General features: G+C 41.5%; 1 long non-coding RNA gene across 7 annotated transcripts in view; it reads left to right on the forward strand.

The window, feature by feature from the left end:
- LOC137477870 (uncharacterized) overlaps positions 1 to 15,382 on the forward strand; it is a 68,034-nt gene extending 52,652 nt beyond the window's left edge. For 5 of the 7 annotated variants that reach the window (XR_011001240.1, XR_011001236.1, XR_011001237.1 and 2 more), the window contains 4 exons: positions 2,836 to 2,914; positions 3,328 to 3,507; positions 10,283 to 10,343; positions 15,117 to 15,382. This is a non-coding gene — a long non-coding RNA (uncharacterized lncRNA). Of the gene's footprint in view, positions 1 to 2,835; positions 2,915 to 3,327; positions 3,508 to 10,282; positions 10,344 to 11,760; positions 12,621 to 15,116 lie in introns of those variants that run through there. The other 2 variants (XR_011001242.1, XR_011001241.1) reach the window with 2 other exon arrangements.
- Positions 15,383 to 15,715: the final 333 nt, after the last annotated feature.

The following is a 15,715-nucleotide window of genomic DNA, read 5'->3' on the forward strand; positions in this document are numbered from 1 at the left end:
TCTCCTGCATGCAGACACAGGTAGAGTCATATTTCCAGGAATTCACGTACAGTGAACTACAACAATGACATATGATGCTAACTTTGAATAAATATGTTGTTCCAATCTCATCTTTCATAAAAGCACAACCCTTTTGAACATCTCAGATTATCTGCATTCTTGGGTCTGAAGCTTAGTAAGTGAAATTTATGAAATTTTGACTTGTGTTTGCTATATAAGTGACAGACTTCAGTGGTGCAAGGTACAAAGATGCAGAAATGCTTTTAATAATGAATAGACAAGTTATTTCTGGGATAACTTGTTTTCCATGTGGCTTTGAGAATCTTCAAATTGCCTTTCATATAATTGCCAAGGAAGGCTGCAGGCTCTCCAGGGTGTCACCATTTTACTGGCTGGTTGGTTGTTCTCAGTTCTCTGCAAAAGTTGTGTGACAGAGCCAAACATAAGAGCAGAGGGAGAAAAAAGGTGGCAGAAACTGATAGTGAAAGCAGCAATTAAAAAAAAAATTGTTAAGAGTTTTCATGCTCATCTCTACTGAGGCTACACAAAATTGATGACAAAAACTGAAAGAAAATGCAGCAAAACCACAAAAATAACCACCTTCCAAAATCATATTTGCTTGGTGTTGCATGTTTGATCACATTTTTCATCATCCTCATTTGTCACTACTAGGAAGAAATGAGCTTGTGTGACAACAGAGCAATGGGGTATGGACTCAAATATATATTGGGTATGGGGATGAGTCAGGTATTTTGCACTGCTGTTATGGCAAGAAGATCATATAAAGCTTAGAGGGTCTCAGCACAGAGATGAGGGCAGTAGCAAAAGCTAGAAAAAATCTGCAGTTATTTAAAAGTTTTTCCTGCAGTTGCCATTTGGAACTGAAGGGCCATTGGGTTTGGTTTTTCATTTAGCAACTGTGGTTTGAGCAGGAGCTTTTTTTGTCCAGTTTTCCTGGACAGCAAAATATTATAATTTCTAATGATGCAGGGTTATGTGGGCACAAACACTAGACCAACACATCAGGTTCCTTGCCAAACTCTGAGCCTGCTCACAGCTCTTCAAAGACAGCTCCATTGCACAGTGGAGGCAAAGCATTTCTATGTGTTAGACTGACAGTCTTGGACCTGTGATCATGAGAGCTTTACCAAAAGTAGTTTACAGTTTGATTAATTCACAGAAAGGGGAAGCAGAGTGCAGTTTTATTGTATGTTTTCTATATGGCAGTTAGATTTAAACTCTGTATAAAAAAATGTCCTTGTGATTTCTCTTGCTCTGTTTGTTTGTTTGCTCCAGAATATGCGCAGGACCAGTTGGAGTGCTAATGGTCTGGTATTGATCTGGAAGTCCTCATTCCAAAAAAAAAAAAAAAAAAAAAAAAATGTTCAGACAATCCATTCAGACACAGCCTTTCTGGTCTGCTAACCATGCAGCCCCTCCGAGGGCAGGAAGGAGCAGAACAGAAGCAGAGCATGAAAATGTCATCTGCCATTTCTCCAGTGTCCTGCAGCCCTGGCTTCAGGCTCCACCTAGGAATCAAACATCCCCTGCCCAGATGTTCAGCCTCACTTGGCTGCTGGGGATATTGCCTTTAAGCAATTACTTGCAAAGTTTGAAGAACCAAGGTTTAATGTGTTCCCAGAAGCTTGCACACTGTCCTGCAGGGTATTTGTGCAATATTGCTATGCCAAGGGAACATCTTAATAAATTCCTCTGTCTCTTTTTTTCTTTTTAGATAATTTCTTCATGTTGTATTTCTTGATACCTGTCTGGAAAGAATCCTTTTGGAAGAGAAGTGACGTCTATGCATGTTTGCAGGTTTCTGCCAGCAAGGGAACCTTTTGAAAGTGAGTGAACAGGAGCTGCACAAGCATGAGAATACATAGCATCATTTTTCTGCTCTCCATCAAAGTTAATAACTTGTATCTAAACTTGGCCAGGTTTGCTCATCACTGCTACTGACCCCTGAGCAAATTTGCTTTGACAGGTGCTTTCAGGTGTCCTGAAAGTTTAAAAATTACCATAACTGTCCTTTGTTTCATGCATGTGTCCTGTTTTATCTGCTTATATCTGTGAGTACTTATGTTTTGCCACAGCTTGGTAGTATAACTGATAAAAAGAGCTGCTTTAAATTACAGCAGCAGGAAAAAAAACTGAGACTATGCTTAAATCCATGTTTGCCTGTCCAACCTCAGCAGTGCAGCCCCTGGTTCCTTTCCTTGAACTATTTTTTGGCATTCATTCCCTCCCCATCCCGGTCCCATTAATGTTTCAGTCCTCCTTTCTGTGTTTATTCTGTTCTTTGCTTCTCCTCCCTCTTCCATACCTGTGCCCAGATGATTGAATACTAAATTCTGTTATGCACTAAACTAATGTTAAATGATTTTACAGGCTTATCTCTCTCTCTAGTGCAATCATTACCATTTTTTCTGCTTCCTTTGTTCTCACCTTTCCACTTTCTTCTATACCACCTCCCTTGTTCTCTTCTCAAATATCTCTTGAAATAAAAAGACTTTTGACTTCTTGGTGTAGCAAACCAACACCTCTCCCTTTTCTGACCTGAGACCTGCACCCCAAAAGATTCTCTAGCTTGTCCTGCTGAGTCTGGAAAGTCTGTTCCCAGATGAAAAGGTGAAGAGAGAGAATGGTGCCTTTTCTTTGCTTGTCTGTGATGGATTTACAGAGAAATTTTGGTTTGCACATGCCTTACCAGGGAGGGAACAGCTCCAGCCATAGAGGGATGACCTCCTTAATCCCTGAGTCTGGATTAAGGCAATTGCAATCACACCTCATCCAGAACTGTCCCACCTTTCTTAGCTTTCATTTTCCTTCCAGGTGCATAAAGTGATCAATATCCTTTCACTGCATACGGTGTTCCTCTGAAGTCTAAATGCTAATGGTGCCATTTGGCAAGGTGAGCTACATCAGCTATATACAATGTAAGTGGAAATTGGAAATTGTTTAAGCTTTCAAATTTGTTTCATGCCATTAGATTTTCTCATTATTCATTTGTCATTCTAATTGGATTCTAACATGTACTTTACATTTCAAAACTCGAAATTATGAAGACTGCATAACAAAGAATGCTTAAGAACAGGCAGCTCTCTAAGCTGTGTTTAATTTACACCAGATGAGTAAATGAGGAAGGTGAAGAGTCACAAAAATACTGAGCAACAGTGATGCTGCCTTAGAAATCCAGCAATTAATTGCAATGATAAGGAGACTGATTAAGTTGATTCATTTAAATCCTCCAGCAGCATTGTAATTGCTCAGTTGAGCAGGATGCTAAGGATGATTTTTACCCTTGTCCTTCCAACTTTTTTCTAGATCTTTCACCTACTCTTGGCTGACCTGACTTTGCACAAGATTACCTAAGGAGTAAACGGAAAACTTTTTCTGCTACAAATGGAGCAGAACTATAACTAATTGATCCCCCTTCTGGAAACAGCAGAAGAGCTGGAAGTCCATGTGAGAAGGCTCTTCTCATCCCTTCTTGAGAGCACACAGGTGTATTCTTGGCTGTGGGAGTCTGGCTGACCACATCAACTTACAGCAAAGTTCTGTAGAGAGTCCTGAAGTCTCCATGGGCCTGAGCCTGGTGCCAGCCATGGGCAGTAGCTTTGTGTACCCTGGCAGACTTCAGATTTATAGATTTTATGTCTCCTTCTTAATGCAATCATTGCAATTGAATAACCATGAAAACTCAAAGTGTATTTTATTCTAGTCCTCTGAGACCTAAAAACACAAATCATATGCATCACAGTGGCATTTCATGCTGTATTTTGAAAAGAGATAATTGAATCATAAGCTGTTTTTTTTCAGCCAGCTAGGAAATGGGCAGGTTTGCACTGGTGTGGATGAAGTTTGTTTCTGTAGCCCAGGACGTTATGCCAGTGACCTCAACACCATCAGTTCATTCTTTCCCATTCTTTTATTCTGAATTACAGAAGGCAAATCTTGGAGAACAATGTTCCGCTGCACTTCTCTGGCAGTTAAAAGTACAGCACTGAAAAAATCCAGGGGACATAGCTCTTGTTTGGGATAGAGAACATACGTGTGTAGCTCAAAACTAACTGGGATTTGCTGGTGTATGTCTGAGATGTAGATAACTTCTGCAGTATTTAATTTCTTTCTTTGCTCTGTGACTTAGCTACCTTTTTTAGAAAGGTTGAGAATATTGTTTTTCTACATCAGAAAAGAGCTGGAGGAGCTCAGCTTAGACAGTTGTAAAGAAAGTTATTGCTGGGATATGAAAAATAGGCCCATTTTTTCATCTTTTTGTTTTCTCTTCTCTGCCCAGCAAGCCCATCTCTGTGTGAAAACCCTTTTATTGAAGAATCCAGCAAATGTGGGTACACTAAAGTCAGGGGTACATCAACATGCAAGCGTATAAAAAAAAAATCTCTTTATTATCCATGACTTATTTTTACAACAAGGAATATTTAACACTTCAAGCATGAATACATAAAAATTCACACAGGTGCTGCATGATTTTAGACCAGATGGGCCTTTTAGACAAGAGTCAAGAACATATTTGATACAGCAAAACAAATTTGCATTTTTTAAGTTTTTTTTTTTTTTTCCCAGTTATTTCTCATGAATACATCAGCAGAGAGTTGTGCCTCTCTTTTCAAACCAAGTGTAATCCAGGCAGCAGATGTGCTGCTGTGCCCAGGTTGCTCTGCCCAACCAGTGCTCACCGAGCCGTGCGGGTGGGTTGGTATTTCCAAGGTACCAGCTCCAGAGGCATCCAGGCCTTTCCCTGTCAGCTCTAACGTGACAGAGGAGCAGCCATGTATGGTGGTGATTTGAATAACTCCACTATTCATTGCCAGGAGCTGGAATGGGACTCTTGAGCAGCTCTCAGTGAGCAGCAGCTCCTTCCCTGGGCTCATCTCAAGTCACTGACTCCAGAGGGAAGTGTTCCTGCAGCGGGTGATCAGAAGGAGCCGAGTCATTTAAAAACAACACTTCTGGTAGTATTAGTCACAGTTTGTATTGTAATGGTTTCCAGATGAAGGTTCATCATTGTGCACTGTATTATATAGACAGTCTGAGAAATCACAGTCCTCTTCCACTCTGGAAGATGGGTTTCTGAGAGGATCACTCATTCCCAGGAACTCAAGACTTCTCAGGAATCCTGAAATGTTTCCCTACATTTATAATGTTACCTCCCCTGCCCCTTAATCCCAGCTGCAAAAATCTTTACTAGAGGAAGGAGCAATTTAGTTTTGTTTTTTTCCAGGCCATCATGTCTGCTTTTCTTGGTACTGTGGCTCCCTGATCAGCCAGCCCATTTGTTACACAGCTGTGTGATGAGGGATTTTTTTCCAAGGAAAATGTAAACACAAACCAGGCTAGAACATTTTTTTTAGTCTTAATTTGCCTTACAAATAGTCAGCTCCTCATCAGAAAATGTGAAGAGCTTCATCTAAAAAGAATTTAATTGAACAGATTTTTAGGAACATGTAATATATATCATGAGGAAGACAAATTTCATGAAATGTTTTGTTTTGTCAGAAACTCATTTTTCCCTGACAAATGGATTTCAGGGGAAATTTTCCAGAAGGCCCTGCTCATTGGTTTGTGTGACTGGAGAAAAAAATAAGAAGCCTAAACCAGGAGAAAAAAAGACACAAAAAATTTTGTCAGACAAGTTAATGTCTGATGGCAGCTGGCAAGGAACATAATTGGAATTCCTAGATCTCTTATTTTCCAAGGAAAGCTTACACAGGCACTTACTGTTCTATAACAGTCAAGTCTGGTTTAGGCATTGCTGGACTCCAGCACATTTCTGCAGCCTCTTTTAGCATCTCATTCATTGTTTTAACAGGAGAAGCAACACCTGTGATCTTAACTTTGGTTTCTAAGAAGCATAAACCAGTCAGGAGTTAAGCTGGGTAATTCTTGACTTATTGAGGCAATTCATTTAACCTGATAAAAAAAAAAAAAAAACAACCAAACAAAACCAAGTTTCTGCAAATCCTTTTGACCAATCTTTGTCTCCTAAGTGAAGAAAGGCATACCTTGACATTTTGGAGTGTTTTTAAAAGCATCTGTATTTTGAGCCCTTTCATCCTGCATATCTGCTTACCATTTAGCTTGTTTTGGAAGAGGACACCTGCTACTTGTTTCCAGCATGGGAGACTCCTGCAGCACTGCTGTGCCATTGGGAACTAGACTCCAGTCTATTTGATGAAATGAATCTAAAAAGAACGAGAGGCCCTCTTGATTTAGCAGGCATGTGATCACAGATTTGGAGAATGCTCTTGATATCTGTTTGATCACATAGGGGTTCTTCACACACTCTTAAAAAGTAAAAGCAGCAGCAGAGCTACTCAAAGGAGAACCCTATTAAGTATGAGAATGGCGCAGACTTAATGAGATCTTATTTTCCTTATATAATGAAAGCATCCCACCTCCTTTTATTTCCCCAGGAGCATTTGGGGAGGTTGTAACAGAGGTGGTTGTTGCCTGTTGCCATGAAACACAGCTGTTTGCAAGGCAGATAACTCTCTGATGAAGGGATTTGATTGTCTTGTATATGGACGGGATGAAGCACACTCCTGCATGTCTCAGAAAGAGCCCTGTCTGTGTGTGTGTGTAGGAGGCTGCCTCTGTCAGGTTAAATTCATATTAGGTAGCACTTCCAGAAATGACTGGAAAGTAGAGCTGTTGTTGATGCAAAAGGTCACAGACATTAATAGCCTGCAGAACAATTCCAGGGTGCAGAATTAGTCACAGCTGCCAAAACACAAAGCAAAGAATAAAAAGAACAAGGGAAAGAAAAGGTTTGAAACAATGGCATCTCTCTGGTATTACTGCTGTTATACTTTGGTTTTTTTAAAAACACTCATCTTGGAGGGGAACTGGGGTGTTAATTCTGAGCTGTTTTCTGCTTTCATCTTTTAAACAGCAACAGGAAATATGTCCTTTTTTGCGCTGCTTTTATTGCATTTAGAAGCTTTTGTGGAAATATGAACGGCAGTGAGTCTTGATGAAATGCATGTTCTTCTGACTGAGAATGGCCTTTAAAGGCAGTCCAGTCTTTTTTTTTTCCAGACCAAGACAGAAGAGGTTGAGGGTCAGAAAAGGGAAAGGATGGAAGGGAAGAGGAGGAAAGCAGTGTAAACAGAAGGGAGGTTGTTGAAGATTCAGACAAGAATACAGGCTGTTCCTTAGGATTGAAAATATTTTTTTGCTCAAAGAAAAACAAATTTCTCTATATTTAAGGCTGGTTGTGTACTTGTGGCAGAGGCACAGAAGGGAAAGGCATAGCTCTTGAAAGCTTTTACAGAAAAAAAGGAATGAAAAGCGCCAAAAATATCAAATGGTAAACTTGTGTGTGCTGTTCTCCCTACCTCCCTCTCACCAAGACTCACTGCCCCTCTTATTTTCCTCACAACCCCTTGCAGACAGTCAGGGGTTCCAAGCAGGAGACAGAAAATAACAAAATATCTGTGTTTATAGTCAGATATATAGCTGGTATGATTTGATAACCCAAGCTGGTAGCCAATGAACCTCTTCTATGTACACTGGCATTTATTATGCCAGCAAAGTCACAGATCAATCATTTTCACCCCTGCTGCAGACAGATCAGGTGTCGGCTTACAGCAAGTGAGAAATTGGGCAGATTAGGAGCTAGCTTTATTGTTCTGATTACAAATCACAAAGTCTTTCACTTGCTGAGTAAAATAGGAGCAGACATTTTCTCTTTTTCCTTTCTGACTGAAAAAATGGAATTACTTTTGTATTTATAGCCACCCTTTCCCTTCCCACCTGCATTGCCCTCCCCTTTAATGCAGATCAATAGTTCTGTCCTTTCCAGCAGGTATTTTCAGAACTCCACTTGTCTGCACTCACCCTGTGAAAGGAGAAAGCCCTGGTCCATATCTGCATCCTCTTAATCTGACAAGTGCACTCCCTGACTGGTTTTATCTGTGTTTCCTCCATCGTTCCTCCTACAAAGAAATCTTTGTAGGGATGGCTCAGGAGGCAGCCAATGATCTGTAACACTTTTCCCTCCTACGTTTGCTTCCAGCAGTGATTATTGTCTTGTGCTGTTTGGGGAAAGTGAGTTCTCTTCATGCTCCTGGCAGAAAAGTGTCTAAAGGATGGGATTCATGGCATTCATGGATGGTAGTTAATGGGCACAGCTGTAGTGTGATGTGTAGAACTGGAGCTGACATTGGCTGTCTAATGCTCTGAGAAATGTATGGACCAAGTTCCCCTTCCTGGAGGTATTTGGGGTTGCATAAAACTCAGTATGTAATGGAAAATGATTGTATGACTTTTATAATTTTTTTTCTATCCTTACACCATACCTGCCATGTTTGAGCTGTCTGTGAACTGGCAGAGTACAGGCTGTTGTTAATTATCCCAGCACTTAAGGAAGCATGAGCTGGCCTCTAATGAGTGTAACAAGGTCTTTCCATGTTTGTGCAGAGACTGAATCATCTGATGTATAGACACTTAATCAAGAACTTTTCCTGGGGACTTGCAATCAGATGCTGACACAAAAAAAAAAAAAAAGCAACAAAAAAACCCTAACAAAACCAAGAATTCCTCCAAGCTAAAATAGTTAAAATAGATGTTACTATTGATAAGAAAATGCAATAGTTTGTAATAGTTTAGCCAATATTCCTGCTCTAAATATTGCTCAAGGGGTGTACATTAGTTTGTCCAAAGTATTGGCGTGACACACAGGATCAAATAACTGTCACTCTGAATCAAAAGGGGAAGGAGATGATAATCCAGCCCAGGAAATCCTTTCTCTTCTAAGGGAGAGAAAGTAAGAGTCTGTATTTCTGTTATGTGCCTGCTACTGTCCCATCCTGCCCTTTTCTTTCTTCTGGTCACTGGTAACCAAACCAGCCAGGGAATCTGAGACAGACTTGATGGGGAATATGATCCCATGTACAGGTTGTCAGTGTGCTTGCCTGACTCTGGTATCAGTTCACACCTTGCAAGGTGATGAAGAAGGCTGGAGAATTTGTATTTAGCTCCTATTCAAGTGGCTGCTGTTTGCTGGAGCACTGACTGCAGCTGTAGGTGTGGGTGTGTGTCAGGGACGTGCAGGGAGCGTGTGTGTGGCAATCTCAGATGGAGATGGTGATCATCTAAGGAGCTAAGGAATGTTCAGGGGTGGGAGTAAATCATGACAAAGAGAGTTCAAAAAATCTGTTATCTGCATCACACTTCCACTAAACTCGATGTGGAGTATGTGGATAAAGATATCAAGGATCAAGCAATAGCCATCACTAGAGCAGTGCAGATTTCACCACTGCTGGCAGTTAAATCTATTTATGCAAAAAGGTATAGAAATATTTCTATAGTCACAATAATATTATAATCTATATTATAATACAGAGTATTAGACTATAATAATATATATTAATAGTAATTCAGCTGCCTCTGTAAGAGTTCCAGTAACATTTTGGCTTATTTTATTTATTTGTTTGTTGGGTTTTTTTTTTTTTTTTTTTTGTTTTGTTTTGTTTTGTTTGGTTGGTTTTGGTTTTTTGTAGTAATTGAGGGCTGATTCTAGGGGACAGATCCTGTAGCAAACAGGCTGAGGTATCCCTGCTCAAATGTCAGTCATCCAAGTGCTGCACTTGGTGTTATGTGAAGAGAATATGAGCCCAGGCTCCGAGTGCACCAGAGGTTCCTTGGGATGCCAGGAATCTCATGCATGGTTCTACTTTAGCTATTGCCCAAAATGTTTTTAACTTTTTACTTAATATTTATCTGTCATTATGTCAGAAATCATCTCATAGCTGTCCTGGTGTCACCACTTCAAGCTACAGACTCAGCAGTACCAAAATTCTGATGTGCTGTTTGCCTGATCTCAGAGAGAGTGGATAAAGAAGCCCTGAGGATGTGTAGGCAACACTCACCAGGAGCAGTGGGGATTGCAGAGGCTTTTTCTGCAGCAGGATTTCCTCCTCAGCATTTAAACAGGGGCAAGGAAACTGGTGAGATTCAAATGTACAGTTCAGCTGGGCTGCAAGCTTTCCTGGCAATGCTTGTACATGATTTGCTTAGTCCATGAAGAAAAGTCACATTTGTTAAACAAAAAATCCTTAAGAAAATTCTGGTCCCTATTTTTTTCATGCTAGTGTCCCATGAAGTTCACAGAAAGGACTTGCATGTGACAGGAAAGGCTTTTGCATGTGTTATTGCCTCCTGTCTTTCCTTGTTTCACAGAAACCACGAGTGTTAACAACATTTGGAGAAGGCAGAGTCTGACTGATTACATCCACTGTTTTCTTTCCCACTTTAGGTTGTCAGGCAAGTATTTTGTGACAGTGCTTCTGAAAGACATAAGGAGGGACCAGTCCTAGGTAATGTTTTTTATGTTTAAGTTTCATTGTAGTTTCAGCTTACTTGAGGTTGAAATTCACACTAAAGACAATCTGAGAAGAGACAGAGGCATCTGTTGCTTACTGTCAGCATTTCATTCTCATTCAAGTCATTGCAGGAACTCAGCTGACATCTTCCTGAGGTGTTGACACTGCTTGATAGTTCTCCATCACTGTGAGATTAATAGAGGGGAAATACTATAGTTTGAGCCAGGGTTTCTGTTTTTGGAAACACCAAGTGCATCAGACTGAGCTACTGGAAGATGTGGTGCAAGTATTTTGGGAGCACCAGCTCTCCATGAGACTGGCTTTGAGAAACAGCATGGTTTGGAAATAGAGCTGTAACACGTTGATGTATAACACAGCATCTGAGGCACGGGAGGGTTTGCACTGCATGACAGGGACTTTGCTTCCCATGACAAACAGACTCCTTTTGCAGCCACCGTGCCCTGGCTCATTTTCAGGAGAGCACCGTGCAAGGCTGACCCTGCCAGGGCTCTCCTGTTTGTGCTCCTTCCCTCACACTGAAGCCTGCATGGCCTCACTCCTGCCTTATCCTGGCCAATGGCCAGGAGTTCCAAACACCCCTCCCTGCCAGGCAGAGCAGGGGCTTGGCAGATGGGAAATACCTTTTTGAGGCTGTCTTTGTGTGCAGGCGCTCTCCGAGATGGGTGACCTCAGGGAGACTCCAGAGACAGTAAAAGGCAGAAAAACTTTCAGCTGGTGCCATTTAATAATGAAAATACATTTCAGCTCTTCATTTGCAGCCACATGGAGGGTCTGCCTTTTTCACTAGAAAAAGAAATCTTCCAGAGAGGAAGAATAACCGCTCTTTTTGAAAGAGCTTTGCTACATGAGCTGTAACAAACTGACAGCACTATAAAGCTATTTATAGATCGGTAGTTTCAGACCAGGATGCTCAATAGAGGCTGATGGAGTAGATTTATTATGTGAATTTAAGTTAACTTATGTAAAGTCATTGTTTCTCTGGGAAATCTGATTCTTTTTTCCCTTTCTTAAGCTGTTTTTCCAAGTGATACTGTGACACCTGAATTGCTTCTCCAGTGCAATGGGAATGAGGAAGTGAGCGTCCTTGATGCTCCTGTTGGCACTAAATGGGAAGTCATACACTGATAAACTGAGGGTAAAGAAAATGTCTTTGGAGAGTTCTGATCTTCAGTGGTGTTTATACATCCACTTTGTCCCTACTGCTTTCACACAGTGACTACTGACACACTCCAGTTACCTTCCCTGAGGTCAAGAAACATTTCTCTGGTTGATTTTGGGAATAGAAACACTGAGAATTTTCACTGTTTTCCTCCTCTTTTCTTTTTTCTATGTCATGGATGACACTAAGCTAATCTTCCTACTTCAGTGCTTTAGTTTGATCACTCCACAGTGTCCATCTCATTCAGCTGCCAAAATATGCCTCGTTGAAAACCTGCATCCCTCCTGTTCTTGAAATGAGGCACACTGGGACTGCTTTGCTGCTGTCCTGGGAACAACATGGGAAAGTTGTGCTGCTGGCAGCAGTACACACCTGCTGGCATGGCCTGTGACTGTGTAGGCATCCCTGCTCCTCACCAGGATGCTGCATGCCAGCGAGGGGATGAGCTGCTTCTGCTGGAGCTGCCTGCCAGTGTGCAGTGCATGCCTCCTGCATTCCACACAGGGGTGTAAAGGCTCAGGGATTTGCAGCTTGGGTGTTTTGCACTGAAGGTTTTGCTCACAGGTACAGATATAATGTCAGTACTCTCAGGAAGAAACTTCTATGGCTGGGGAAGTGGTAAAAGATATTCTCTTAAATGTCTAAACACTGGGCAATTTACTAATAGGGAGATATATTTGATATGTTGGCCCAGCTTTTTCACACCCAAGGCTTGCTGTAAGTATTACAGTTCTTCCAGTGTAGCAGTGCAGAGTAAGACATTATTTCTTCTAAATGTGTAGATATAATAAATAAAGGTCTTTTGGCAAAGGAATGCCATGCTATTCAGCAAAGAGCTACAGCAAACCACTTACTCCACCACTGGAACATTGCAATTGTGTTTCTCAGCAGAGATATGTTTCTTGGTAAACTAAATCTTTTGCCTGGCACAGATGCAACACTGATTAAGAAACTAGAAAGCTTTATAGCTGTGTCTGTTTACACGAGTCAGAGGGTCTTTGTTCAGTGTGGCTAATTATGTTGATTCTTATAAATTTAGAGACAACATGAAAAGTATGTTGGGAGGAGCTGTAACAACAATGGATATTAAGGGAAAAATTCCTCTTTGAATGGGTTGTCAAGTATTGGAGCAGACTGCTCAGGGGAGCAGTTGAGTCACATCCCTGGAGGTGTTTAAAGATGTGTAGATGTGGCACTTAGGGACATGATTTAGGGGTGGACTTGGCAGTGCCAATTTAGTGGTTGGACTTGATGGCTTTAAGGGTATTTTGTAAGCTAAACAGTTGTAAGATTCCGTGACAAGAGTAACAGCAATTGGGAAATTGTGCTGCACATCTTTCTTTTGGTTGCCAAGTAATTGGTTTTGCATAAAATGTTCACAGTGCTTGCCTGAAGTCTGTGTACACACACAGCAAAAGTCCTTTGAAAGCTCGCTGGAAGGGCAATTTGGATATTTTGTTGTTACTAAAACCCTTCTGAGTGAGTTTATGCTGGTATGTACAGGTCATTCAAAAGGATACCTTCTAACAGAAAAAACCTTTGCACAAGGGAAAAATCAGTGTAAAACATGCTAAAACCTGAACTGCAGGGGGAAAAATGACAGAAATATTTGTTTTGTCCATTCAAAGCAAAGATTTATATCTGGCTTTGTATAAGTTCAGGCATCCCAAATTTTCCTTTTTAAAAATACTACCAGTTGCTACAAAGGAGGTTTAGCTCCTTGCAACAAGATAAATGTATGAATAAGGAGTTATGTGAGGCTCCCTGAGTCCAGAGAGATGACAGGGCAGCCTCCTGGGTGAGAGTGAGCAGTGCTCTTTGATAAATGAAGCTGTGGGTAGCCAGCAATAAAAACTGGCAGATTTACATTCTTTCCAGCACTCAAGCAGTCACCAGGGAATATGACCAGCTTAAAGCACTTCAAAATTCATGACCCAGAATTCCAAAATCATTGAGGAGTTGGTGCAAATAATGATTAGGAAGAAAGTTGTGAACCTTTGCTTTCTGATACTTTAAACTTAATATAACTGCAGTTTGTTTGTTTGTTTGTTTGTTTGTTTTGCACTGACCATCTGCAGCTTGTTGTGAGGCTCACATCTCTCACATGAACACCCCATTCCACCAAGATTCCAAAACAAGATTGGAAAATGTAAGTGCCCATGGTGAAACTCATGACAAAGTATCGCTGTTTCTCTCCAATACTTTTGGGGAAGAAATTATCTGCTGTTTTGGATACCTAAACTCTGGGGTCAACCCCCAGTTTTTGCAGCGTGGCTTACTCTAATCAGTAAGACATTCATGTTTTCCACCTTTGCCTCAAGTTTGCTCTACAGTCTTCAGCTCCCCAGCCAGGGGTTGGAGGTGTCACTGTTGCATTTGACCAAGACAAGTGCAGATATTTCTGTACTGATCTTGCCACTGGCTTTTCAGCCAAAATCTACCAGAAGTCCGTAACCATCCGGGCTGGGAAGAGTGAGAGGGATCTGGTTTGTGCCCAGTCTGTGCCACACGAGCCGAGCTCATGCGTGTCCCCGCTCGGGGTGAGCTCGGGGTGAGCTCGGGGTGAGCTCAGCCTCACCCACGTTCCCAGCAGCTCTCACTTGAGGGCCGTGCATCCTCAGCTCAGCAGCTCCTGCCTGCCTCACGCTGATCCGCTCGCAAAGGGAGCGGGACTGCTCTCTGTCTCACAACAGCACTCGTTTCCAAACAGGAGGCAGGGTGATCAATAACCTCTTCCTCCAGCAGCTTTACTTAGTTTATTCCTGTGTCAGATATCAGTTTCCTCAGCAATTTTGCCACCTGCAGGGTTGATGTCATCCATTCAGTCTGGCACGGCCATTGGCCCGTCCCTAACTCTAGTGTGTCACACCGGTCTCCATGTGGCCCTGAGCCACAGCAGAGCTTGGCATGGTAGGTAAGATTAAATAATTCAGAGCTGCACGTAATTGGCCATCCCTGAACTAAGCAGTCATTTGTGATTTATCCCAAAGCATTCAGCAGCTGCAGCTGTTTCCATCCACCTCTACAGCTCTGTTAAGTTAGGGAGCTGCAGAAGCTGAACCCAGCAGTGCTGCTTGTTACAAGCTGTGTTGTGGCATGTTACTCTTTTACTGAAAGGTCAGATTTTGAGGTCCATATTCAGAAAGGTTAAATAAAAAAGGCCTCTCTAGTAAGAACATAGGTTTAGTTTTTGTTTTATCACAAAAAGGGATATTGTTGAAGTAAAAGCACCTGAAATTAATGAAATGAAGGTCATGATTTTATTTTCCTCATTTAGAACACAATTAGCAAAGTTGCCAAACAGACCAAGAAGGATTCCTTTGCAATCACCTAAAGCATGGGCTGTGTCTGGTGGAGGAACTGCATGTACATCTGCCTTTCCAGCTCTGACCAAAGAAGCTGTCTGTCCCTCATGCCTGGTCTGTCATATAATACTGTTTAAAACCATAGGACATAATGTAATTCTGTACTGTTAAGCAGCAGCAGACAGAAAATGAAAGAAAAAATGGACTGTCTCTAACTTCTTAGGACAATCACATTTTTGTGGCAGATATTCTCTGTATTTCTCTTTCTCTCTTGATTTTCAGAGTATTTATGTACATGGAAGAGGACCTGTTTCCTGAGAGATCATCTGTCCCTGCTGCTTATACCCTGTTTGATGTCATGATCTTGGTTGCTGTGGAAATGATTAAGCTATCATCAACAGATTCAGATGGGGAATAAGCTCTGGGAGAAGATGACACAACATTCCTTCTTTTATGCAAATGTGTGCAGTTAAGAATGGCAAACAAATAAACAAGCAAAATATAGAGGCAAACACCCTTTCGCCTCCCAATTCACTATTCAGACTGAGCAGAATGCTTTAAATAAGCCATTTTTCCCAGGGGGTGTCAGATGGTGCCCAGGAAATGTCACCCACTGCTGTGGAAGTGGCAGAAGGGAGCTAGAAGCCAGTGAATGCCTTCTCACCTCTTTGGCTTGAAAGGGTACAAATTCCAAAATAGATGCCAGAACCCCTTTTGTCCTGAGCTTTAAGCAGATCATGACAGGTGCAATAAGTTGGACAGGTAAGTAAGAGTAGCATATTTTTTTGTGAGTGCAAACAAATATGCAGCAGGCAGAGCACCAGAACTGTGTTCTCTGCCCTTAAATAGCTTCCCAGGGCTGTGTCAAGCACAACAAATCA

Source organism: Anomalospiza imberbis, chromosome 8 (assembly GCF_031753505.1).
Source record: "Anomalospiza imberbis isolate Cuckoo-Finch-1a 21T00152 chromosome 8, ASM3175350v1, whole genome shotgun sequence".
In the NCBI taxonomy this organism is placed as follows: domain Eukaryota; kingdom Metazoa; phylum Chordata; class Aves; order Passeriformes; family Viduidae; genus Anomalospiza; species Anomalospiza imberbis.